Source organism: Leptonotus elevatus, chromosome 5 (assembly GCF_054856555.1).
Source record: "Leptonotus elevatus isolate MCC_2025b chromosome 5, RoL_Lele_1.0, whole genome shotgun sequence".
Lineage (NCBI taxonomy): Eukaryota > Metazoa > Chordata > Actinopteri > Syngnathiformes > Syngnathidae > Leptonotus > Leptonotus elevatus.
In genome coordinates, this window is record NC_141243.1 from 7,873,726 (window position 1) to 7,898,165 (window position 24,440).

At 39.1% G+C, this 24,440-nt stretch overlaps 1 protein-coding gene and 1 long non-coding RNA gene across 6 annotated transcripts in view; one reads left to right on the forward strand and one right to left on the reverse strand.

The window, feature by feature from the left end:
• Nucleotides 1-24,440, forward strand: part of stpg2 (sperm-tail PG-rich repeat containing 2) — a 118,967-nt gene that overhangs the window by 43,567 nt on the left and 50,960 nt on the right. The gene's annotated exons all lie outside the window — the stretch shown is intronic.
• LOC147173523 (uncharacterized) lies at nt 238-23,830 on the reverse strand. The gene is made up of 3 exons (XR_015094942.1): nt 23,734-23,830; nt 17,641-17,800; nt 238-314 (listed from the first exon to the last, which is right to left on the reverse strand). It is a non-coding gene; the product is annotated as an uncharacterized LOC147173523 (long non-coding RNA).

The following is a 24,440-nucleotide window of genomic DNA, read 5'->3' on the forward strand; positions in this document are numbered from 1 at the left end:
CCCAACGCCCCCCCACCGGGGCGTCGTAGCTGAAGAATAGACGTCTGATTTAATTTCCATGTTTCTGCTCGGCGTCATTACTGAGGCTCATTGTCGAAAACACGCCGCCGTCCTTGTATCGGGGAAAATCATGCAAAGTAGTGAATCATCGGTGGTGGGGGGGGGGGGGGGGGAATATGTTGTGATTCAAAAGGAGGCATACAAACAAATCCACAATGATTGATGTTGAGACTCGGCTTTTAGTGAAGACACCTTTATTGGAGCAGTTGATGACTTGATTACGGTCCGTGCTTGTCATCTTCTCCGACGTACGTCTGCCAAGGATTAGGGATATGAAAACACAAAAGGGATGATACGAGATTCAGTGAATATGTTTTTTTTAAACTGTCTCGTAAGGGGATGTTCCTTTCCCGTGGTGATGAATATATAACCCGATTTGGACCCCAAATTGATATCTCTCGAACCCAGTTTTCCCCAACCATTTTACATGAGAACATCTCATGCTACGGAAGCGTGCGACCGCCAACGTGTGGAGTAAACCGTTCGAAAACACATTGATGAAGTCGTTTGGATGTATTGATGAAGTCATATGAATGTATTGGTAAAGTCGTTTAAACATATTGATGAACTTGTTCAAACATCTTGGTAAAGTCATCCAAACGTATTGGTAAAACGCAGGCCAAATTCTAAAAGCATTAGATTTGTTGTCCCCCCCCATAATGCCACTGAGCATTTACTCGTGCATATATATGTTTTTAGTGTTTTCCCAACATTCTATCAATGTGTTCAAATGACATTATCAATATATTTAAACTAGGAATGTCAAAATTATTGCGTTAATTTTGAGTAAATTTAAAGTTCCTTTCACGCCACAATTTAAAAAAAATGCACGGTTAATGACCGCCTGGAAAGATTGTACTGGGGGGAATTCCTGTTGCAATGCAGCAGACACGTCCACGTCAAAATTTTGCAGTAATACATTTAGCAATAATGCATATATTTGTGGATACTGGGGGTCGAGTTGTATTTTACAATTTTACAAATGTGCAGACTTCATGTTAAAGATTAGATAGCTCTTAATATGAAAATAAAAATGCACTGAGCTGTCACCAACGTCTTACAAATGCGATTATGCCATCTAGTGGCAGGAAAAATGACCAACACAAATCAATACCGCACTTGTTTTTTTTTTTTACAGTACAGTACATCTTTTTAATTTTATCTAAATTTGATGAATTATGAAATAACTATTAATGACTAAAAGATGCAGCTATATTTCTATTAGTTTAAATTTTTTTCCACTTACTTTATGTTAACAAGAGTATGAAAACATATTTTAGTGTACATTTAGAACAGATATCAAATTTTGTGATTAATCATAAGTTGACCATTGTATTCATGCGAGTAATGATGATTAAATACAATCAATGTCAATACATTCGATCGACTTTATCAATACGTCCAAACCACTTTGCACTATGTTCAAACGATTTCCATATCACGGCACACCATAAAACAAAAAAATAACTTTTTTGTTCCAAGTATCATGTCATCAAACTGTAGTTAAGCTAGTTATCGGAGTATACATAGGAAGTTCGCTATCCTGAATTCTGGGTTTGGTCATGTGACCTTCCACATTATACTCGAAGTAATGTTTGGCAGTGAATAGAAGTGACTTTAATTTCTGTCGACGGCCCAACAGGGCGGCTCCCTGAGATTGATTGATTGATAAATGATTCTGTTTAATCCTTACTCCACAAAAATAATAATAATCAGAATACCGTGTTTTGACTGGGTTTGGTTCCCCTTTGATCTAAATGTTGGCATTTTATAACCTCGTTCATACATCCGTGCAGTAGCAAAGTTCCGAACCACCGGCGAATCCGATTCTAAGATCACTGGTGGGGTGAGTTGAGAGGAATGCAATATAAAAGGAGTGGGAGTGATGAGTTGAGGTTCGGGAGGTCGGCGAGGGTCCAGATAGCGCGAAAACATCAAATACGTGCAAAGTCGGCTTCGAGACGGAGGAAAAAAACGCTGCCCTTCTGGCCTCCGTAAACATGACAATGAACTGGTGGGCGAGTGTGTTCTTGAAGGGCTTCTACTCCGAGTAGACATATGTCATTAGTTGCCGTTGGTTCGACGAAGCCTTGCGGGTGACGTCGCTGCCACTTTTCGCCACCGCTGGCCGATAATTACGTGCCGCCGTAAGCGCAAAGAAATGTGAAGTTAATCCATTTCTTTGTCTCTCTGCTGTGGGAGATTGATGGACAGACGCGGCGGGATGCCTCCAAGGCAGCGCGGGGAAGGTCAAGTGGATTTCGTGTATTCGCCAGCAAAGCCAAGATTTCTTTTTTTTTTTTCTTTGAAGGGAAGAGTTGTCAGGATTTGAACTCTAAAGGCGTATGTATGTATGTATATGTGCAGCCGCGGCTTTGTCTGCAAGATCTATCCATACTGTCGGGATGCTTTAGAACGTTCATATTATTGGTTAATAATGCAGAAGGAGTTTGTTCTCTTTGGGCTTCCAACAAGTCATTTCTCGCCGACTTTGTTGCACTTTGAAGTGGATCTTCTGCGTTTATATTCACAAATGTATGCTGCCCTTCTAAAATATTGGAATCGTGAGGCCAATTTCCTTTTTTTTTTTTTTGCAGACTGAAAACATTCAGGTTTGACATCAAGAGATCTACAGCTTGTTATGTTTCCAAGCGTTTACACCCGGATTGCATACACACAATTTACAAGATAACACTTTTCTATATTAGTTTGTAAAATCATCATAAAACCTTTCGGACCAGTTTTTCATGGTTGAACTGTTGATCCCTTGTCATATACACGTCTTTTGATGTCACGGCCAAATGTTTTCAGTCTACAGCAACAAAATTAAATGTTTGGCCTCACTGTTCTTGATGCTTTTGCAGATGAGTGTAGGCATCCACAATCATTGGAGAACCTTTACCTTTTAAAAAATTGCAAATATTACTAATATGACTGCATTTGACAGCATATCCATTTACAGTATCTGTATTTTACTGCCCCCAGGTGGCCAAGGAGCACCACAATGTTCATTGACTTGAAGCGAAAAATACGTGGCAAAAAACGGTTTAGTTCTTTACATTTTACTTAGTAACATAATTACAGTTTGTTTTTATAAAGTATGGTATTATAGAGTGCTGAATAGCATTTGCATTCATTTGAACTCATTTACTCCCAAAAACGTATAAAAGTGTTCTATTTATACGTTTGTTTTTTTGATGCTAGAGCCTCTGACCTGAAGAGGTCGCTTAAAGCAATGGGCGTTATTACAAAAAACAGCCGGCAAGCGGCAGCAGAGAATAAGAGATCAACCAGGGCCATGTTGCAACAAGCTCTTTTCCCCAGTGTTTTCAACAGGTTTGTGAATAATGATGGAACTTAGCTATATTCTAATGCTAATTGCTGCTAAACGGAAACAGAAAAACATTCTTTTCCCCCCCCCCCCCCTGATGTAAGAAGAGACTCTAATCTTTCTTTTGATAGGTTCCATGGTTTTATAGCAATAGAACACAATATTCTGTGGGCCTTGCAAAATCAGTCAAAATCCAGTAAAAAAGCCGGGAGCGAAGGGGATTGCTTCAATGAAAATGGCTGGGAGTGAATGAATCAATGGGGGAAGATGATTTGAGATATGAGTGTCTTGAATTCCTGAAGACTTTTGACCTTTTACATGTCTTGTTGAATGAAGTCAGTTTGTTTTGAGGGCTTACACCAGTCGTGGAGCTCTGAGAAGCATTTTTGTTTTTCGTTTTGTTTTCTTGTTTAGAAGCCAAGAAAAATGAGTATCTTATCTGGTCCACGCTGTCATTAATTTGTCGGACATCAACATTTATTTATCAAGACAAGGTATTGACTCAAGTCTAGACAGATCATACATCATCCTTTCACAGGACCAGTCAGGCACACGTTTACACTCTGCTCGGGAAGCATGGCGTGCAATGTAATTGTGACAACGTAACTGTATTGTGTGTCAGAACAAAAAGGAAAATATAAGCAGCAATGGAAAAAAAATATGACAAAAGATGAAGAGTACAGTTAATTAGTGGAAAGTCGCATATGGATGTGAGTGTTGATTGATTTTCTATTCAGAGCTTTTATTCATGAAAGAGAATACTCGCACTGTGTTGCCCCCCCCCCCCCAAACAAAAGCCTAATCTATCTTCATAACTATGACACACTCTGCATGTTTTTCTGCCAAATTATTGTCTTATTATATAGAATGTGAATAGTGCAGCAAATGTCGTCACACCTCCCGTTTCAACAAGGTTAGCGTCGAGTGAGGAAATGAAATTACAAACCTTATAATTTCGCAAACAAGCTTGGTGAGACACTCCATGCCTACCTGTTGAAAAACGTACTTGGCAAAGCATCTTTGAAACCATGTCCGGGTCACTCGCCTCACGGCTAGTTGCTAGCTACTAGCCGCTAACACTGGCAACAGGTGCCATATAAGACAATGGCAACGTAATTAATTAGAGTTTTTCTTAGCGTCTTTAATTGACTTAATTGACATGACTTCAGGATGACGTGTCGATGTTGGTGGCAAACGGCTTTTGACGGCAAAATAAACTCCGAGTAAAGAAATAAAGACGAGTCAAGTCAGCCTCCTTGTCATCAATTGCAGCCTCCCTGTGTTGCCATTTCAATCTAATTTGCCCCGGGCCTTCGAAAGAAGTAATCTTGCCTATGTAACTTTCTAACTTTCTTTAATCCGATTTTAAATTCATCCTCACAGGGCCAGAGCGCTGGCCAATGACTGATGTCAACATTTTTCTGTGCCCTGATTGGTTGGTCAGAACAAAATCCGTTTCCATTTCAGTATAGAAATATATATTTTTTCTTTTTTTAGCAATGAAGCGTTTTGTTGTTTGTCTTTCTCTAAAGTGCTCTGTAATGACGGCATCACTCAGAAGACAATGGCCTCTCTTCTGATCCGGGGCAGCATTTACTGTTGTACAGGAGAAGAATGCGCTTTTCTTTATTGGAACGGACAGTTAAGCTTCTTTTCATTTCTAAAAGCCCGTGCAACAGGCGAGAGAGGGAAGATGCTTAGACGCAGCTTTTACCACCAGATACAAAACCATCAAGCGAGAGCCGAGTGAGCGAGCGACGGGCGATCCGCGGGGGCGGAGGAAACCCACCGGCCTTCGTCGGGCCATTTGTAAAGATTTCTTACAGACAAAGAATATATATCTCTTCTGCTCATCCTGCCTCTTACTTTATTACGGCTCGCCGAGGCGATTAATCAGTATAATGCATTTAACCAATTATGCCTGATTTGATCTGGCTGCAGGGCTAATTTAATAGATATCCTTTGTGATTTACGAGGGTGTGTTTATTGTGCGGATGCGCCGATGATCAAATGGACGATAAGGCGCTTTGAAGGGATTTCGAGATATGCTACCTCCAAGTTGACGTCTCTGGACAACAATCAAAAGTGGACGGGCAAATACTTTGTATTTTGGTTGTTCTAAATCTCAGTAACTTAATGTCCCCTAAACTGTTTTTTTTTCCAGAGGAAAGAAGGAAAAAATTAACTTAATTATTCTTGAAAAAAGCCACTTTTTCCCCTTCAGAAGTCCGACACTTTTTTTTCAAAAATGACCTCTGACCCCCTTAAAATTGTTACCACTTTTATTTTGAAATTAATGCAAACTTAAAATAGTTATTTCTATTTTATGTATTATATTTGCTCTAATGAATTCACTAAATTTTCTCACCAAAATATTTTTTCCTTAAAAAAAAAAAATCTCCAATTTTTTTTAAACGACAACTTTATTATTATTTTTTTTAAAATCACCAGTTTATTTAAAAAAAAAAATCAAAATTTTTTCTATAAATTTTCACCTTTCCCCCAAACTGTTAAGTCTCCAGCCACTGTTTCCTCTCAAAAAACATTTATTTTTCCCAAGAAATCCTTTCCCCCCCTGAAATAAATACTTTTTCTTCAATTAAAAAAGATTACCCTCAAATATTTCAAATATTTTTCCCCTAAAAAAAAAATCTCCAAAAAGGTTGCCTGCTCAAGACTATTACTATAAAACTATAGAAATAGCAGCACTTTTTTTCTCAAAAAATGAAACTTTTTGACCAAACTCTAGCCACTGTTTACTCTCAAAAATATTTATTTTCGCTAAAATAAATCTTTTTTTTTTCCTGAAATAAATAATTGTTCTTCAATTTAAAAAAAAAATATTACCCCCAAATATTTACCCCCCCCCAAAAAATCTTCATAAAAATTTAATTTTCTCCCAAAACAAGACTCTTACTCCTAACAAAAAAACAACAACTTTATTTTGGGAAAATCATAACTTCACCCCCAACAAAAGAAGATTTTTTTTCCTGTAAAGAAACTTCCCCAAGAAATTGTTTCCCCCCCCTAAATACTCTGTCTGAAATAAACACTTTATTCGATAAAGAAAAAAAGACTACCCAAATATTTTTCCTAAACCACCCCCTCAAAAAACTACGACTTAATGCTTGGAAGAGTCTATTTCATTCTACAAAACAGAGAACTTAAAAAAAAAAAAAATCAAAACATACCATCAGGCCATTGAATAGAGCAAGCCAAATAATTGTAACATGACTTTCGCACCCTTTCCCTCCCTTTTGCTGTCGCCCTCCTTTCCTTGCCGTCCTTCTTTCTCTCCCTCCGGTGGCGGGTCCATTCGATCTACTTCCGCTCATCTTTTCACCTGCCTAATGTGCCCCCTCCACCCCCAATACACACTGCACTCATGCACCTTAATGCTCACACCCACACACAGACGGAGCGTTCAGTTCCGCCAGCTTGTCAGAGTGTGACTGATTGATGACTAGCCAGAAGGCTGAGTATTGTTGATGTCAGGAACAGGACAGGTAGCCCAGACCACAGCCAAAGTGTTTGGGGCGGGGGCGGGGGCGGGGGGGAAGATTGATGTCTCTTTCTTTCACTCTCTCCCAACATTTCCATCTTTATCGCCAGCTTCCACTCTCCTTGACCCCCACTGATCACCGTGAGGGATTCTGAAGAGTTTCATTGCGAAAAGATACTCATTTTTGTCTGGCCGACAGCGCGCACAGCTGTGCGGCTGGTCATGGACGGACGGCGTTCAGTTGCACGTCAGCTTTTTCTCGCTTTAGAATGGAAGCTGACAGCGGTGTTGTTCGGAAAAGTGACCCTGAGTTACTTTTTGATGTAATGGTGCCATAGAGTTCTAAAAAAATACATACACAAAAATATTTGAAAAAAAAATAAATAATTTGTAAGACGACAGTCATTTTTGCTTGGGGAAAAAATACAGCGGTTCTCAGTATAAAAAAAGGCTTTCTTACTTTCTTACTGACTGAGAAACAAGTAAAATACGCTTAGAAATTAGTTGGAAATGCTTTTATTACATGAGCGTTCATTGTTGGTCTCCATGAATACTCAAATACATTTTTTTAAACAAAAATTACAACTTTATTCTTAGCTATTACTAGACTCTTTTTCATTTGAAAATAAAAAAATCCCTTAACTCTTTGACTGCCAGACGTTTTCAGAAAAGGGATGCCGCCAGTGCCAGCCGATTTAAGCATTTTGACTGATTTTCAAGGTCCACAGAAAATGTTCTGTTTGGACTATGGAAACACACGTACTACCAAATGAAAGATTGGACTTTCATCTTTCATCAGAAAAAAAGAGTTTGTTTCTACCTTATTCCGTTCTTTAGTAATCAACAATAGAAAATGGTTAGTTTGACCCAATTTCGCCTGTGTTGGACCAAAATACGGAGAAATCAAGCTTTTAGTGAAACGATATTATTTCATGCATTCTAGTGAATTTGACACTTCTTTTTGTCCATGAATGATGCCACAAACACCTAAATAGTGCTTTACTTCTATAAAACACTACCACCAAGAATGAAAAAGTGTTTTTTGATAGCAAAATACGTTTATTTACATTCAACAGTGTAACAATTTGACAACAATTTGGCAAACTATTTACAAATGTGTGCAACTGTGGTGCTATTTACAAATATGTGGATGTTTCAACGACAGTTTTTCTTTTTGTAACACTCTCCTGCGTGCAAAGAGACGTAACAGCATTTGCACAACAGATTGCCTCTTCGCGTGTGCCACTTTCTTGCAGGCCGTTTTTTTCCGGGGAATAGCAAGTATATACTGCAGTGTGTCATCAAGTCTAATATCAGGATCATGCTACGGTTACGTTACGGTGGTGTTACGTCTCGCTTCCTCGCGTCCTTCAGTTGCTATACCGAGTGGTAGGAGATGTTCTGATCCATTTTATCCACTCCATTCATGGTGGCATCGTAGTCCAGAAACAGTGTCTTCTCCGTGATCAGACTGTACCCGCTCCTCCGATGAATATGCATTGGACTCGGGGTACTCTTCATTGTCCGATCGAATGTCCGCTTGTGCAGCTCCGCGTTTTCCGGCGTTAGCAGCGCTAGCCGGTGAGGCTTTATGACGAGAGAATAACGGCCGCGTATAGCTTCCAACTCCGGCGAGGTTGACCATCATCATCATCATCAATGTGCATTGGTCGATGCTTTTCGACTACTCTCCATCGTCCGATCGAATGTCCGCTTGTGCAGAAGTACCCGGCCGGCTATTGTGCGCGTTTTCCGGCCTTAGCAGCGCTAGCCGCGCTAAGCCGGTGAGGCTTACTACGTGATAGTAACAGGCCAAAGCTTCCAACTTTGGCGTAGAGCTCGGAGTCATCATCATCGTTGACATCAATGCGCTTTTTAGTATTGATTGATGCTTTCCGTCTTTGAAAAAAAATGCTCAAGCTGAGCTGCTTGTAACCGGTTGCTTGGTCAAGCCATTGTGGCTTGGATCAGCCATTGTCTCCTCAACACTCTAGCTCCGCCTCACGTCTTCTACTGACGCCCACGGTGGGCGGCCCATCCAACCTTGTGCAAAGAGAGTCATCGCTGCCCTCTAGGGGCCAAAACGAGTCTTTGACTAATCAGATCTGCCTGATACTTTCAGCACAGCTGCCCAAGGCTTTCCTGCACCCGTTTTTGAAAAAAAAAAAAAAAAAAACATAGGGGACGTCTTTTAACGTCCTCGGCGCCCTTCCCTAGGTTTATGCTAAACGTTTTATAACGTTTATGGCAGTCAAAGAGTTAAATACATCTGAAAGAGCAGGGGTGACTGGGGCTCTCCTTACCCATACAAGGGGCATCACTGTACATGAATGACTAAAAATTTTCACTTCCCTCAAGCGGCAACAATACAAAGAAAAAAAAGGATAGGGTAAGGACTCATACTCTTAAGTCAGCGTATACCACTTAAGGCCCTTTTTTTTTTTCTTCAGAACTTTCAACTGTGATCTTGTAAATGAGATATACTGCATAAAAAACACATTTCCTCAAAAATATGACTTAACAATCATAAGATTGTTCTTGGAAAAAAAGTTTTTAGTGGTCTCTCTTTGTAGAAGAGGCTCGCCTGCGCGTGTACTTTTCTCCCCCCCCAGTTCCTCTCTGTGGGCGGAATTAATGATCTGACGCGGGATGTGCCCTTTCCCTCGCCCCGACCAGCTGTAGCCCAACGTTTGCATTAATGCCAGCTAATGCGGGGACCGCCCGCCGTTCACCCCCGGCCAGGTGTTCCGTGGCACCGGGAAATTTAATGACCTGACTGGGCGAAGCCACCCTTTTTCTACTCGGCCACGTGTTGTCTGGATATGAGGGACGTTCTTAAAATAGACAGGATGTTTTTTAACATTGCCGACCGTCATACGAGTCAAAGAGAGGTTAGCCACTGTACGATACAACTCAATGAGACTTTAGTGACTCATAAAGTGACAAAAAGAAACAAATACCGCCACATGGGCAATTGAAATGTCGTTTCAAGAGCCATATTGTGAATGCCATTGCCGCGCCTGTGAACATATTGGAAGTGATTTGCTTAATTCCATCCGGCCATATGCGAAGCCATACAATTAAGAGAGGAGGAGAGCATACAAACATTTTAATTGAAGATTGCAAATGTTTGTGCTGATGTGGTGGGCTTAACATTTTTTTGTAAGTCATTGAATGAATACTAGGGGTGTTAGAAAAAATCGATTCGGCAATATATCGCAATATTACAGCGCGCAATTTTCGAATCGATTCAATATGCGGCCGAATCGATTTTTAAACATCAATTTTTTATGGGAATATTCAACAAAACGTCTTACCTTAGGGTTAGGATTTACACATTAAGCATGGAAGAATGTTATATTAATGGAACATTAAGCCTTAATATTTTATTTCAGTGCTGTTCAAACATGAAACAGACTGCAACCTGAATTTTCAGATAAATAAATACATTTTTATACAAATTTTACAGTGTACATGTACAAGTTTACTGATGAGTATTTTCTAAATTGGAGTTATAAGAAAATCGCAATGATCAATTTATAGATTCGTATCGGGATTAATCGGTATCGAATCGTGACCTACGCATCGTGATACGAATCGAATCGCCAGGTGCTCGGCAATTCACACCCCTAATGAATACATACATTTAAAACATTTAAAAACTGGATAATTTGGTCAAATGTTATTTAATTCAATGACATTAATAATAAATGTGGATTCATTCATATCATTTTTTGTCAAATTTAAAACTAAAAACAGTGTCGTATAGTGTTCATAAAAGGAAAAATTCATACAAAATGCAAATTAACCTTTAACATTAAAGTATGTGCTATTTCAGCATTGTTCTTTTTAATGACATTATTACATAAATTAATCAATGCTGATTACAAATGTGAAACCATTACAATTAAAACACAGTAGCCTACAATATGTAGCGTTTCATTTTGTGCTCGCGTCTTTGTGTTAAAATATGTTTACAATGTGTTTAAAGTGTGTCGGCATCGTTCAACTATTGCGGGTGTGTCGTGTGTGCTGGAACTCTTCTCATTCTAGGGTCAGCGTTGTCTATAGTCGCGTTTTGAGTGGAAGGGGAAGAGACCCCCCCCCCTCCTCCCCCATACAGCACAACATAGCATATGTGAATGACTACAGGGATGAGGCGGGGAAATCGACTCAAGGTGTGCTCCCTAAGGCTCCACGAAGGAGGATGCAAAAAAAAAGAAGAAAAAAAAGTCATGCTTGCAAAACAACATATTGCTTCATGTTTTAATTAGAGCCAGTTAATGTTCCGTGAAGACCGGCGTCGTCGTCGCTAAGACAAGCTGTTCCGATCAAAATGTGTGTGTGTGTGTGTGTGTTTGTGCGCAGTAAAGTTGCAGTGGCCAAAAGCCTGTTGTGCGTGCGTGTGTCCAGCCTCCGGGAGAACACCATTAGTCTGCTGCAAAACTTTTTGTCTTTGAGCAAATCTTGAGAAGCTCCCCTCCTGCACACAATTATGTCTCAAAAAGACACAAGAACATAGAATAGGCCGTCCTTTGATGCAGTTTTCAAAGTAGATAATAGGAAGCAACAACATCAACCGTGGCGGGATCTTAGTTAAGACCACAATGTCAAACAATTTCAACGTGGACATTGGGTGTAAAAGGACTTTTTAATAGCTTGTGTAAAAAATTGTTGCAAAAAAAATGCCATTAATTCAATTTTAAGGCAAAGTGTTATATTGGGAGATCTTTTTTGTTTTAATGATGTCATTGTTTTTTGGGGGAGTGTAAATTTATGTATCAAACATACTAGTGGTATCAATACTTGATATTGGTGTGTACAAAAAAGTGAGTACTGGTATCAGTCTAATAAAAAAATAAAAAAAGTGGCATTGAACATCCTTAACTCATTCACTGCCATTGACGGCTATAGACGTCAAAAATTTATTTTAACTAATTCTATTAGTTTAACATTTTTTTCCACTTTTGTTAACAGGAGTAAGAAAACAAATATTGTAGATTTAGACCAGATATAAAATTTGTGATTAATCATGAGTTAACTATTGAAGTCATGCGATTAATTACAATAAAACATTTTAATCGCCTGACGCCCTCATTTTATTAACCTTTTCTTTTTTTTTTGAAACAAATATAAATTTAAAAACGAAAAGAAAAGATTATTAAAAATGTGGCTTTTGAAAAAAGATTATAAAAAAAAAAGAAAAGAATATTAGAAATTAGGTTGTCAAGCGATTACATTTTTTAATTGTAATTAATCACATTACTTCAATAGTTAACTCAAGATGAATCACACATTTGATATCTGTTCTAAATGTACAATAACTTTTTTCTAGTTTTTCATACTCTTGTTAAAAGTGGAAAAAATGTTAAACTAACAGAAATAGTTCCGATGAATTTTTGACGTCTAAAGCCGTCAATGGCAGTGAATGAGTTAATTACAGTTTCACGTAAAGCATTGCCATTGTGAGTGAATGAAGGTGTTACGATGTCAACAGCTGGCTTAACCTGCTCGGCCTTTGCCTCTTGTGCTGATTGGTCACTGTGAAAATAGAACCGTCCATGTTTTACAGCCACACAACAAATGGAGGGGGCCATGTTTGGTCAACGAAGCGTGTGGAAGCCTCGCCCCCGCCGCACTTTGTGCCATTGAGGACAAACATGTTGTCGGCGTTATGAAGCGTTTAAAGAGCCCAATAATCTTTTACGAGGTCCTGGATTCTGAACAACTTCTCGTAAAAGACCGTTCCAATGGTCGAAACCATCTGCGTTCTCACACACACACACATAGAGTAACACTTTTATTTAACCCGCACATCGTGCCCTTGCCCTGAGCTGCCACGGGTTAATGCGAAGCGCTCCCAAGTGGCGGAATCTGGTCACCGGCATCGACACAAATGTGCCAAATGGTCCCCGCGGCCGTGTGACGCGAGCGCGGCGTTATCAAAAGGACGTTGAGAAAGAGTCATCTGGTGACGGGATGGGATCAGACAGCGCTCGCGCTCTTTCACCTCACGCGACTGCCTGTCCAAGCAGCTACAATGGGAAGTGTTCATTTAAAGCGACAGAACTCTTTGGAGAAGCTATTTACCGGGGGCAGGTTGGGAATTTGGCGCTTGGGGACTTATCTGACTTAATCAAACTCTTTGTACCACCGTTATTGCGCCGCCACTGTGGAAATCCATTCATATAAGAAAAATACAGCATGCAAGTACATAATTCAGAACAATTCAGAATCAAAGTGTATCTGACCCAAAAAATTGAATACATCATATGCTGATTATTATTAAAAATATTTATTTTGTGCAGATTACTACAGATGTACAGATTTTTTGTTTGGAACCGGTTTTGTCTGACCAACCAATCAGAAGACAGAAAATTCTGACTGACTCAAGAAACAGTCCAATGTTATATACACATTTTCTGAAGGCCCTGGGCAGATTAAATTGATATGGCAACAATAGAGGCTGAAATCTGATTGGCCCTTTATTTATTATTTTATATCCTTTATTGTTTAAAAATAAAAATAAAAATAATAATAGATGTGGGATCATAAAATAGATAGATTGTTATCATTGTGCATTTTATTTTAATTTTATTAGGGTGGCATTTACGATCTGTCTCGGGACTGCAGATGAAAAATAGCCTTTTGGCTAATTCTTGCATATTTACTGAAATGTTTATTAATATGTACTGTCCCTGATACAAAATCAATCAATCAATCAATAATTAGTAAATTAGAAAATGCATGAAATTAATACATGTAAATTCATTTTTTTAAATGTTATGTGATGGTATTCATGTAATTTATCTTAAATTATAAAAATGCGATGAATGTTTATGTAGATATGAATAAATATAAATTAATTAATTATTTTTTATGTATTAATTATTAATAATTTATTAATAAATATTTATCCATCCATCTATCCATTTTCTTAACCGCTTAGTCCTCACAAGGGAGACGGGCTACACCCTGAACTGGTTGCCAGCCTATCCAGGAAATATAATATATAATAAATATTTCTTTTAAATTTTTTATTATTTTTTACTGCCATTGACGGCTATAGACGTAAAAAAATAATTAGAAATATTCCTATTAGAATTTTTTTTTTCCACTTTTGTTAACAAGAGTATGAAAACCTAGATTTTTTTCTATCGTACACTAGTGAAGTCATGCGATTCAATTACGATTAAATATTTTAATCGCCTGACGCTCCTAATTTTTAATAATCTTTTCTTTTTTTTTTTTAAATCGTGTCAGGCGATTATTTTTTTTAAGTGTAATTAATTGCATAACTTCAATAGTTAAACTCACGATTAATCACAAATGTTATACTGTTCTAGGTTTTCATACTCCTGTTAAGAAAAGTGGGGGGAAAATGTTAAATTAATAGAAATAGTTCAAATGAATTTTTGACGTCAATGGCAGTGAATGAGTTAACATTTATTAAATTTTATTTATATAAATAATGACGTTTAATTAAAGAAAAATATTTTGTTAAGACTAAGGTTTAGTTTGATTTGTACCTCCAACCTATCAACTAATATGTCCGCCACTCCTGATGTTTGTGTTTAATTGTTGAAATATTGAATTTAATGACATTTAAAGTAGCCTGAAAGAGCCCTTCCAAAAAAATGAACGCAATCACATGTGGGTCAAAAGAGGGAAGGGGGACAACTGTGAGGCAAAGGCAGCTGAAGGAGAACGAGGGACGAATGGAGGCCGTGGCGACAGGCTTCCAAGCGGCAGGGGGGCCAGGTGAACAAAATAGATGAAAGCACAGGTTCGACTCACAGGAAAGGTTACACGGTGTCAGCGGTACCTTGAATTAGGAGCTGAATTCGTTCCAGGCTTGTAACTCAATTTGCTTGTATTTGAAATACAATTTGTACAACCGACATGTTTTCAACTTTAGAAAACGTTATTTTTAAATTAGGTTTTTATACACATAGTGAAAGTCGAGAATTGTTTTCTATCTGCCAAAATTCATGTCATATGAGTAAATTGAGTTACAATCGTGGTGATAGAACGAATGAAACCAAGGTCGCCGTATGGAATAGTTACTGGAATCATAGCCCGCATTGTACAGTTAATAAAGGTTGTATGACGGCAACCGTTTAATTTTTGCATAATTTCCTCTGGGGAAAATGATAAGCACAAGGGTTGACTTTGCTGGTTGCGCCGCGCGGCCTTGAATGAGTTCTAGCTTTTGACGCACATCTTTGTGACATGTGCATGGAAGAGAGCTGGAAGGTTAAAGACTCTGACAAAGGCAACTACTGGTCTGTTTATCATGTTTTTGTTTTTTTGCGACGTGTCACGTCTCGGGGGGGGGGGGGGGGGGCACGGCTCGTACAGTACGACTGCCAACGTGGCAGGCAAGCGCGCGCATTCAACGAGGCGTAGGCTGTCTTCGAGCGTGAGGACGCGCTCGTCATTGGCCGCCTCGGGGAAGACGTCGTCTTTCATTTACGTCTCGCCGTCCGTTGGAATGTCTGAGCGGCCATCTCGCCACCAGCGGTGTTCATTGTAGCGCGCGTGCAAACCACCAGTTAGTAGCTAACACTTCAGTGTGTTTGTATCCTCCAGTTGTGTTGAGGAGGAAATGGACTTTAATTGCTGCAAAGAATTGCAGTGGTACCTTGACTTGCAAGTGCCCCATCTTATGACTTTTTTTCAAGTTACAATCCATTGTTTTTGTTGTTGTTGTTTTTTTGGCTTTGTTGCTAGCCAGATTTTGAAGAACGACCAGTGTCAGTTTTTTGGTATTTGCGATATATTCGGACAACTCCCCAAGTCATTTTCAACGTACTGTCACAATACAAATGAAAAACAACAACAAAAACGCCATTGTGCTTGCTAAATAAACGGGTTGTCTTCGTAGTAATATTACTTGTCCAGGTCATGGTAATCTGCAAAGGTTATATTGAGGCAAATGGACGCCTGTAGTTTGCTGAAAACCGATTGTCCTCAAACTTTGCATGTCTCATCTGAAGATCTTTAACTCATTTGCTCCCAAAAACGTATACATACGTTCTATTTTAAACCTTACCATGCTCCCTAAGACATATTTATACGTTTTTTTGTTAGAGCATACAGAAGGCTTTGATGCAGCCTTTGAACTGAAGAGAATGCTTGAAGCAATGGTAGTTATTACAAAAAGCGGCCAGCAGGTGGCAGCAGAGTATAAGAGATCAACCAGGGCCATGTTGCAAAGAGCTGTTTCCCCCACTGTTTTAAACAGATTTGTGAATAATGATGAAACTTTGTTTGGTAGGTACCATTTTGTGGGCCTCTTACAAAAGAGATTTATAGCAGGCAGAGAACATCAACAACTACAAATACAAGTGTAACAATAAAAAAATAGAAATTTGTTGTTGGTTTTACATATGAGTAATTTGAATTTCTAGTTTGGTCAAACCACCGGTAACTACGCCTTACTGAATTGGAAAATTGTCACAAAAAGCCAAGAAAAAAAGCAATACATACTGAGAGCTATTGGTGTGTACATGCACAAATATAGTGTATGTATACAAATATACCCACTGGTGGCGCTATAATCTTGTCAGCACAGCATGGAGGAAATAAAGCAATAGTTCCACTCTTCCTATCTACAAATTTATATTACTTTGACCTTTTTCTCTTCAGGTCCTTCCATTTATTTCATTCACTAAACTGCTGATGTCTCTTTCTATACTTTTTTTTTGATAGGTGTGTGTGTAGGGGGGGGGGGTAAAGATGGAGGGATGAGGTCATGTGGGGAAGCCGCAACATCTACAGCAGCACTTTTTGCTCCTAATTCGCTCAAGAGCAAATCGAGTGGCAGACTAACCTCGCGGCAGCATGTTTCATTTGCTGTAATGCAAACGGCCAAATTGGTGCGCGGGTTCAAAATGGGTTTGATGTTCAGTAGTCCCTCTGCTAGCATTGGGACTAGCGTAGCATCTAAAATCCCATTCTCCAACTTTCCTGAGAAGCTAACACTAAATGTATCCAGTCTAGTGTTAATTTTATCAGCCATGTTAAAATTTCAATCACACTTGTTAGTTTTTATCACAGTTAGTCAACCTCATCCCATTTTTATTTAGTCAACTTTTAGTCGGCTAGAAGTCGAGCATTTTATTTTAGTTCAGCAAAACATCATTTTATTCATCTAATTGTAGTCAACAGAAACTGTCAACATTTTAGTCTAGTTTTAGTCAATCATGTTACCCTTTTACATTTTTTTTTTGTCAGCAGATAATATTGAACATTTCCATCTAATCTAAAACGACTTCACATAAATTGTTCTCTTATTTTTTTGACTTAAAATAACTTCACACACAATTACAGTATGTCGATAAGTGGCTACTATGGCTCCATGCTACAAGCTAGTAAGTTAGCTAGCATTAGCGGTCGGATTAAAAACATTGAAGGTTGGATTAATGTTACGTTGCACTCTCTAGCTGCAGATTTGAAAAGGGGTGTGCCAATGTGTGTTAGTGACAGATCAGCAGAGACAAGATTTGACAAAATCATTATTTTTGTCTCATCTTTGTTTGTGAACTAAAATGTCCATAGGTTTTAGTCCAGTCTTTATTAAGTGAGCTACATTTTCGTCTCGTCTTTAATGCGTACTTATTTTGTCCCAAATATTGTTTATTAATGGTGTTTTAGTCTAGTATAGTTTTCGTGTTGATGAAAATATTTTTTGTGAACAAAATTAACACCAGTATCCACCAATACTAATTGCAGCTCTGCTTACCTTTCCATTACAACATGATGGCAGGGGCGATTTGGGATTCTCTGCATGATAGCGTCTCAGGCAGTGTGGTCTGCTTGCTTGAAAGTGGCTCTGGATCTTCACCCAGCCGAGCTGCCGAGTCATGATGAGTTATGAAACGGCGCAGAACGGCTCTCAGGCGCTTTCAGAAATAGAAAAAATCAGTTGACATTGTAATTTCACACTTGATAGGCGACCTAACTATTTGTTCACAAGCATTAAAAAGTCAATTTTGCTTTATATGTCCCTTTTGAAGATCAGTGCAAATAGCCAAATGTGTTTGAGGGTGTTTTTTTCTTTTTCTTTGTGTGGCTCTCTCTCTGTCTCTAATTTCTGCTAGTGGAGTTAATGGGCCTTTAACCTTGTGTCAATAGCTGGGGGCTTTGGTGCCATCGCCCACACCACAATTACTCCCTCCCCAATTAGGCGGGCCGGGGGAACGTGTGTGTGTGTGTGTGTGTGTGTGTGTGTGTGTGTGTGTGTGTGTGTGTGTGTGTGTGTGTGTGTGTGTGTGTGTGTGTGTGTGTGTGTGTGTGTGTGTGTGTGTGTGGTGCGTGTAAAGAGATACTCACCACTGCATAGCCTCAAGTGCCAGCAATGACTGCCATTTTGTTTTTAATGACAAAGATAATGGGATCCAGACCAATGTCAACACACACTTGCTACAGCCAGCTACCTCGCAGCTACAAACAATAATGATCATAATAATAATAATAATGGTTGTTATGATGTGAACGAACAGATTCCCACCCGGGGGTGGGGGCTTGTCGAGATGATTCGAGCAGATTATTAGCGTCGCGCAAGATTTGGGGTGATTAGTCTTGTCAAGATGGTGTCGTTTGATGGCTGCAGCGCTTTGGGCTTCTCGTCATATTGTATTAGAGGAGACATGATGCCATTTTTTTTTCACAATTTCAACACGTTTTGCAATGTCCTATACAAAGGTAGGGATCCCTGCAACTAACAATTATTTGAAGATTTTGTTTTCAATTAATCGAGGAGTCAGATTAAAAAAAAAAAAAAAAGTTAAAATTTCCATCCCTTTTGTCATAAACTGGACATTATTTCAAATTGACAGTGGATATATTAAATATGATTCAGTTACTGGTTTTGTCTGCAACATGAGGAAAATAGGCAAAAATATTGACCAATCTTGTATTTCGGTTCAAAACAAAGATTTTCAAAAATGACCGAAATTGGAGAATATGTACTGCTGAAGAGCCGAACTTCTGAGCGTTTGGGCAATTTTCAACCAAAAAAAGACAACTAAACATTTCATAGATGTTCAAAAATAATTAGCGATTAATATGATTATCGATTAGCTGTCAACTAATCATTTAATCGTTGCACCTCTACACAAAGGCTAAAGATTGACAGCACCATGACCATCATTTGTACATAGCGTGTCCAATGCCAATGGAAGCTTTTGTTACCATGACGACCAGGGCCGGACCTTGAGCATTTGATGAAACGAGCAACTTCTCGTCAAATGACCCACTTTGACACTTTACTGTATTTAGCAACTTTTAAACAGAAAGTGACAAACTACTTTTTGTTGTGTCAGCAATAGGGATGTCACGATAATGGCAATATCGTGATATCGCGATACTAACACTGCCACAATATCGTCGTCGTCATGCCACGGTATTAAAAGCAGCACATCTGTTCAAAAAGTCGGGTTGATTTCCAGTTGTGCAGTTCGAGCACCCTCTGGTGGCTAGTTTTTTTTTAGTGAGGCTTAATTTTCACAAGGCATGTTTTGGCCCGGTTGTTTATATGCATTGCTGTTATGCACAAAATCACAATATTGTGTGTTTTTTTTCTTTTTATGAACAATTTTTTTTGCTATATTGTGACCTTTTTTTAAATTTATTTTATATCACCAACCTCCCCACAATATTGTGATAATCATCGTATCGTGACCTTCATATTGTGATAATATCGTATTGTAATGTTTTGATATTGTTAAATTCCTATTCAGCAACTCTGGAAGAAGAAATAAGTTGGATTTATTTTTCACATACTCAGTTTCATTTTGTGCAATATTCAAATTAGTGAAACCTGATTTGAATACAGGCAAACAAAAGCTATTATTATTTTTATTTTAATCCAACCGACTTGTCGGTGTACAGTTTATCACCGCTCATCCTTTGTGCCTCTGCGACGTCGCTGATTTTTAATAAATACTACTTACAAACATTTGGGACACGCCAACATTTCCATGTTAATTAAAATACGTGCCGGGCAGCACTGAGGTCTACTGGGTGAAATGCAGCATAATTAACCTGCAAGAAGAAGAAAAAAAAAAAAGTTTCAACTGACTTCTTCTGATTCTTTTCATAAGCTTTTCTGCAATCGCGTTACCGTGCGTTGAATTTTGCACGCATGCCGACTGACCGCGTGTTTGTCATTTTTGTTTGCAAGCGGTTAGTTGAAATGAGCCTTTTGCGTAAGTTATGGTGCTGGTTTCTTATGCGAGAGCCAACCCCCCCCAAAATAATAAGAATAACACAAAGAGTTTGATGGCAGGAGAGGAGGTTGGAGGAGCCAAAGGGGGCCTTTTGGGGCGTTGTGGCGGGTGGGTGGGGTTTGTTGGATAAGACGGCATTATCTGTCCTGCTCATTCTCTCTTTGACCAGCGGGGGGTGTGGCGCCTTATCCTCTCTTCCTGCTCAGTGGGTCGCCTTCACAGGCAGACTGAAGGATGGCGCTTGCTCTGGCTCTATGTATATACGAGCGTGGCGCGAGCTGCTGTGTGTGCGTGTATGGGTATGACACACACACACACACACACACACACACACAAAGCCGGGCTATTATCGCGAAAAGCAAAAGCGCACATTTCCAAACGGAAGAAGAAGCTGAAGGCAAGAAGCGAGAGAAAAGGAGGTCATCTAAAGGAAGGAAGTGCTCGTGTTCAACATCCCCTCACTACCAGCACTGACCTTTCATTTTGCTTAACAGCAGGGGCAGACGTTCCCTTTTTAATTCAGTCACTGCAGAGGGGGGTGGGGCGGGTGGGGGTACGACATCAAAAATGGAACCAAATGGGCAAATCAGTGGAACATCTGAAGGCATCTGCAGGCAGTTTTGATGTCATATATGTATGCTGACATCATTTGAAACCTGAAAGCACCCAGCACGCCACGAACGACTGAATTCATTCCCCTACAGTGAGCGAAAGAAGTGGCTCAAAAAGTGTCCTTCAGTATTAAGTAGCACTAAACGCAACAGGGCCGCGTGGAGGTGAGGGTGCGAATGTCAGTGGCGTTGTCAAGACCAAACAGAGGTCATAAACTGGTCGAACCTTTTGGATTGGCTACTTCTGTGGAATAATAGTAGGTTAGGTCTCTCAGTATATATATATATATATATATATATATATATATAGATTATTCTACTACTAACTATTTGCTAACCAATACAGCAGCACCAAAGCACAATACATCCTCTTAGATTAATTAAGTGTGGATCGTTCAAAGCCTTCTTTTTCTTATCATGGGGGGGAAAAAAGCAGGTAGCGGCTAATCTCAGTTCACCAATGGACATTTTGCTAACCAAAAAAGCGGAACTGCAAAGCACTTAAACAGTTTATAAATAATAAATAAATAAATAATACATAAAATAATAAAAAATATAATATATATAATAAAATAAAATAAAAATAATAAATAAATAATTAAATAAATAATATATATTTTTTTAAGACTTTGAATTAAATAAAGTGTGGAGTCTTTACCTCCAGCGTCTACTTCAATGTCACCGCTCGGATGCTCTTGCAATCTCCGCATGCTTGACCCTTTCGCTGGTGCTAATTAGCATTAGTGGCGCTTGTAAACAGGTGAAAATCCTCCGGAGCGCATCCTGTTTGCACATGAAAAGCCCGTTAGCTTTAGCGTGGTGTAATTAGGTCTGAGAGTCTAATGAATAACCAGGAAGGAAGCGGGCACAGTGTCGCGTCAAGGGCACGGCATCAAGAGGTCTGATTGAAGGCGGCGAGGCGCTCGTGCGATTAGATCCTCAGCAAAAACATGTGACGGTTAATTGGATGACATGAGTCGAAATTCAAATGCCAGTTGACTTGGAATACAAAATCACCGTTAGATACGAACATAAAGCAAATGAATCCCACAATGGTCATTTATAACTGATTAGTTTATTGACTGAAAATACGTCAGTTAAGACTTGTGCCAATTGCGGTCATTACATTCAATCCAATTCGCTCCAATTGCGATATATCACAATTACGACACGATTTATTCCGATTATGGTACAATACGATTTACTCCAATTGTGGTAGTTACGATTTAAATTCAGCTGTGATACAATACAATACAATACAATTTAATGTCCTCTATTTACAATAATTAAAATCCACTCCAATTAAGATATGATACAATTAGCCACAATTACGATACAGTGCAGTACTATTTAGTCCAATCGAGTATGATATGAGACAATAGGATTCACTCAAATGTGATATGATATATGATAGTCATCTCCATTTATGATACGATGCGATTCACTCAAGTTATGATACGATTCACTCCAATTACGATACGATTCAATACTTTTCATAGGTCAGAAATGTGCCAAGGCAGTGCGGCATGAGCGCTGAGCATCGTATGCTGTCTGTTGCGTTTGCTTTGTGTGAGTGTGTGTGCGTGTGTGTGTGTGCGTGTGTGCCATTCAACGTGAGTGTTTTAAAGAAATGTCAAAAAATGCTCTACAAAATAAAAATAGAAATCGGCTGCTGACAACTGCACAAGTGACGGGTGTTGATTTAAAAGTCCAAAAGAAAGTGTGACTGCCGATTCTGTGAAATCAGCTTCTTATTCTTTTTTGACTGAAGCAAGCTGCCTCCACTCGAGTGCTTACGAAACGGATATATCTCCCCTTCTCAGAATATCTCATCTCACCTCATATATTTTATGCAGTCATTAAATTCCCTCAACTCACCTTTTCTGACTCACTCCGTCATTTCTCTCTCACTTCTCTCCCTTCTTACTTTTTTTCCCCACGACTTCATGACTTCGCCTGGCCGCCTGTCTACAAAGCCACAGCGTGGCAACTTTTTCCCTCAGTGCCCTCAAAGAAAAAGAAATACACTTTCGCTTAAGTGCAGCAGTCCTACAATTAGCCATGGCTTTTTTTGTGCCTCATCCGTTAAATGTCATGGGTGTGTGTGTGGGGGGATGAACACAAACAAACAAAGCAAAATGTGGAATTTAAAAGAAAAGTCAAATGGCTTATAGAGAACTTCGACAGAGAACTTCGACAGACACAATATTATCGCTCGACCAGCCGTCAAGTAAATATTAGAACACTAATCATCACTAATCCATGTAAAAAAAAAAATCTTCCTTTGTACTGCGCTTATTTATAGTTTATGATAAGATCGTACAATTTATGTGATTCAGGAAGTGCTGCTGTTTTGGTTAGCCAGCAACATGCAGGGATTGATAGCCATTGACTTTTTGGGGGGCATTTTTCCTTAAAAAATAAAATAAAATACAAAATAATAATGTGAATTTTCTATTCTTATAATTTCACATTTGTAGTACTTGATACCTTGAAATAAGGACAGGTCCGATACCGATACGTGGTACGGGTACTTGCCCATCAACAAACACAAACCACCATTTAATTCACACATACGTCATTATATCTAGATGAGTTGAATTGAGTGGATATAGCTACTAATTATTATCTTTTGCGCACAAGCATTATTTAACACCAACAAAATTAGCCTATGCTAACCAGTTAGCAATCGCGATTAGCATTAGCGTGCTACCGATTACCATGTAAGATAAGCAAATGCTAACCACCATTTAATTCACATATACGTCATTATATCTAGGTGAGTTGAATTGAGTGGATATAACTACTAATTATTAGCTTTTGCGCACGAGCATTATTTAACACCAACAAAATTAGCCTATGCTAACCAGTTAGCAATCGCGATTAGCATTAGCATGCGAGCGATGAACATTTCGGGTAAACAAACACTAACTGCCATTTAGTTCACACATACGTAATATCTACGTTAGTAATAGTGGCTTCAAAGTGACTTACAGATGATGCTTCAGCAATAGTCCACATTTACAAACGAGTGGAGCTGCCTGTATTAGCTGCAATGAGTTATTGAGAACTTCCTGTCCACTGCGTGCGTCTGCAAAAAAGGTCTGTGTAGAAACACGGACGGCGGTATAAACACGGGGGAGCGTCGAGGCCACTGATCTGAATATATGACCGGCCGGATAGACTTTTGAAGCGGCGAGGCCGCCATATTGCCCCTCCCAAGAAACGTGTCTCGGCATACGATCCTATACATTTACAGTATTGAAATTGGAGGACATTTTAAACAGTACTTAGTAAAAACAGCATGATTTATGAAGTTTTAAATTTGTTAAACATAAACAAGAGGACTTCAGACATCTTACAACTTGCCTTAAATACATGTATAAATTACGTGCTTAGTGATGTTTACAGGAGGAAACTTATATATTTTTATTGAAGCATTATAACTGTAATTCAACAAAAGCTACCTCAGCCAAATCTAATGTTGGGGTCTAAGGAACTGAGCGATAAAAGAAAAAGAGGGTCTTCAAAGCAGCACATACCGTCTTTTACCGTATTTTTTTCCCGACTTCCGTCGGAATATGATGTGTGTATCGGCAGCGGAGTGGAACGAGGCGTCAAACTAATTACAAGTCGTCTGCTGGGACGTTCGCGAGTGTTGCTAAAGCCGAGAACCCGACGTAGCTACACACCCACTCCTT